Here is a 3354-nt window from a genome sequence, read left to right as displayed (position 1 = left end):
ATATATCCATCTTTCGTTTCTCTCTAACAAGCCGTAAAACCTCACTGGCGTGGAGAGGTCAAAGTTTATCTTCCTACTTACCGATGGTCTATATAAATGAGACTACAGTGGCGCTCATGCCAACATAAAAACGCACGCCTTTCGATGTGTTTTACTATTTATTACTGCTTAGCAGTAGCCTCTGTTGTCCGTCATTGGCTGCCTGTAGCCTACAGAGTAAGCAGCAATTGGTACAATGACGCCGCTCCCGCTGCTGCAGCAGCGCAAGGATGACTATGCAGTGCATTAGTTCGTTTTCTACTCACGCACGACACTTTTCGGACGCGGCAGCGGCACTAATCCTGGGTCGTCGGCAACTTACTCGTGCCTGCGTGATTCAGCCCCACTTTGGGCCGAACCCAACGTCCTAGAACCTGACCAGCCGATCCATGCAATAGCCTCTCACACAGTTTCGTGCTTAGCTTAAGCGCTGTACCAAGCAGCAGAGGGTGGACACAGTGCAGGACCGCTCCGAAGTGCACTAGCGTGATCGCAATTAGCTTCCCGGGTTTACCGAACTGCCTATCCACCGACTCTACTAGCTAATGGCCAAAAGCAAGCGATACCTCCCAGCACATTTTTCATTGTTTTACCTTTTGCGTCGGACGAAGCAGAGTAGGCCTGCAAATCCGAGAGCTTTGACCAGAGCCGCCATTGAACAGAACGAATCGTATAAGGCGAGGCTGTACGGTTGGCGTCTAGGTTCACTCATTGATTGCTCCGCGGACTGAATCACGCAGAAGGAACGGTGCATCGATTAACGCAATACGCGACTCAAATGCTCGTAGCTTGTGATGTCGGCCCTGAAATCAATAAGGTCATTAGTAGCCCTAAAAGGTGTCACATAAAGAACTGGGGGTTGGCAACGAACCTATGACGACTATTGTTCTAAGATCTGGGGTGCTTATATATTTATAAGAAACATTTACAAAACAAAACTTGATTAAACAACTTTTCTTTAGAATCAGATTGTGTAAATGCTCAGCCCAGTTTAATAAAGGAGTGATAAAAATACATTTGTAACGTTTTTGAATTCGTTTTACTGACTCTTAAGAAACGCCGTGTTCCACCGTGTATAATGTTAACGCCGTATTCAAGTGATTAGTAAACCTTAACAATCTTTTGATTGTAATCCTACGTACGGAGCGTCTGAGTGAAAACTACACAATGGTTGGTACATGTCAAGGGAAGAGACAAAAGCTTAAACAGGATAAAATATGCTTTGTGGTTAACTCTGTAAATAATTAAAACGCTTTGGCAATACGATAGAGTACTAGTCAGATTTTGTTACAAATAAGATGATCGTTATTATGATGCGACCTGCCGGTAGCGACCTGAAAATGTGTTCAATATTTACTCGAGCATCTATAACCCAACAACACTTTGGGACATAAATGTAGCCATGCTAAGCTCAACGGTAGTTGTCCTTGCGTCCTTAGAAAGCACTTAATAATCTACTACAGGTCTTGTTTACATTTTGGGAAACGTCTGCCAGGCGAATGTGTTGTTCGCAGCTAGTAGCGCCTTCGTATGCTCCTAATTAGACTCGGTCTTAAATTAACAACAAACAACCTTGGCATTTCAACTGACGATAAACGGCTTATTTGTTTCACGTACAACTGTTTCCTCGTATAGATAGCGTAGAGCTGACCCCAAGCCAAAGTATACTGAAGCTGAAGCTGAGCTCTACTTTGTTACGTATGAATAACTATAATGGCACTATGCAAAGGTATCGTAAAAATTAGTTTCGATAGTCGACGCTGTCCTAATTGGCCGCAAAACCAACAGGAGCCACATGAAGAGGCACTATTCGCTCGTCGTAAACTAACCCTGCAACTGTTGTAACCTCTGAATGTTCCACGGCGACTGATCGAAGAACGTCTCAAATCAATCTTTTTGACGCCCCTGAATAGGAACGCTGTGTTCACAGATTCATAAGCAGTAGGCCATCCGATTGTGTATCTGTGGTATAAATATAGTACACTGGGGGGTGTACGCACAGTGGGGTATTTTTGTTCGATTTGCGTCTTCTAAGAATCTTCATCGCGGAGCGACAAAATCCGTCGGCCTAGCTTCAACCATCGAGCGGCCCGAGCGACAATATCAACAACGCTTCTTCGAAGATGAAAAGAACATCTCTCAACTTAAAACACCGATTGTTTGAAGGCTCCTATGTCGAACGAGCGCTAACGGCCTGCTAGGGATGCTGTGGTGGCTGTCTAGCATTTGACACTTTTGTATTGGAGTTCTGCTGATTTCTTGTCAATGCCTTCTGCACGCCACGCCGAATAATTGTTTTGACAAAGCTACTCCCTCCACTTGAACTGCAGCGCAGCGGCATAGTCAAAAAAAAAACTTTTTGTTAATGCCGGCCATGCCATTTCACGTCGACCTTTGCTAACATTGCATGAAGTGCCACAAGTTGATCAATCTGTCGAGGTGCACCATACTCCGAACTTGATAATAACATAGAAATGGCAGGATGCAAAAACAACTAAGATAGTGTGTTAAGTCGAAGCAGATATATTCTAACAATGACACAAGTTTTTCACTAGATTTATTAAATATGACACAATTCATTGAAGGTTTGATATCCTACAAGGTTTCTCACATATCCAGGAAGATGTAACGCATGAGCATATTTAACGCGTTTTGCACACACACACACACACACGCATACCACGACGAATCATCAAGATTGTGGATATCTCGCTCAAGAAGCTGAGTCAAAAGTCGGCATAAACTCTTAATCAAAAGGACGAACAAATGTGAGCCAACTAACAATTGTGTGTCCACATGGACCATTCTCAAGATTGGCAATCAAAGTGATGATGATAAATCCCCCCTTTTTGAGTGATCCTCTTTAATAGCTTCGTTTTTTTTCTATAAGCTTTGTTTTATTTAGGCTTCTCCTTTTACGTTTAAACTCATACCGCGTAAGCACAAGAGATATATGGCACGAATAGGGCGTCGAGTTGAGGGCTGCCGGTCGAACCGAACCGGACCGATTGATCGTAGCTTGGTATCAGCGAGACGATCAGGCGATCCTTGGTGGCATCCATAATAGCGGCAGCACCAGCGTTCGGACGACCAATCGTCGACTACGGCAATCACCATAAGCTGGGTCCCATGCCGCCCGGCGGCTTCTCTCCTGGTTGAAGTTACCTACCCATACATGAACCTCCACTATCGCGAACGACCACCAAAGATAGAAAACCTGCCTATCCGGCTTGCCGACTTAAGAAGCCGCAGTGAGAGTCGACTACAGTCTTCTTATAGATTTCACCACTATCTACCTGCAGAGGAAGAAGAGGG

General features: G+C 44.5%; 1 long non-coding RNA gene across 2 annotated transcripts; it reads right to left on the bottom strand.

Moving 5' to 3' along the window:
• Nucleotides 1-17: 17 nt before the first annotated feature.
• On the bottom strand, nucleotides 18-3249 carry LOC147752580 (uncharacterized). 2 transcript variants are annotated; one of them, XR_015313676.1, is made up of 2 exons: nucleotides 1869-2960; nucleotides 18-842 (listed from the first exon to the last, which is right to left on the bottom strand). It is a non-coding gene; the product is annotated as an uncharacterized LOC147752580 (long non-coding RNA). The 2 variants fall into 2 exon arrangements; XR_015313675.1 differs by lacking the exon at nucleotides 1869-2960 and adding an exon at nucleotides 2973-3249 and having other exon boundaries at nucleotides 25-842.
• Nucleotides 3250-3354: the final 105 nt, after the last annotated feature.

Source organism: Varroa jacobsoni, unplaced genomic scaffold (assembly GCF_002532875.2).
Source record: "Varroa jacobsoni isolate VJ856 unplaced genomic scaffold, vjacob_1.0 scaffold_1150, whole genome shotgun sequence".
Classification (NCBI taxonomy): Eukaryota; Metazoa; Arthropoda; class Arachnida; order Mesostigmata; family Varroidae; genus Varroa; species Varroa jacobsoni.
The sequence above is the reverse complement of the archived record's forward strand: the minus strand, read 5'-3'. Positions and strand labels throughout refer to the sequence as shown.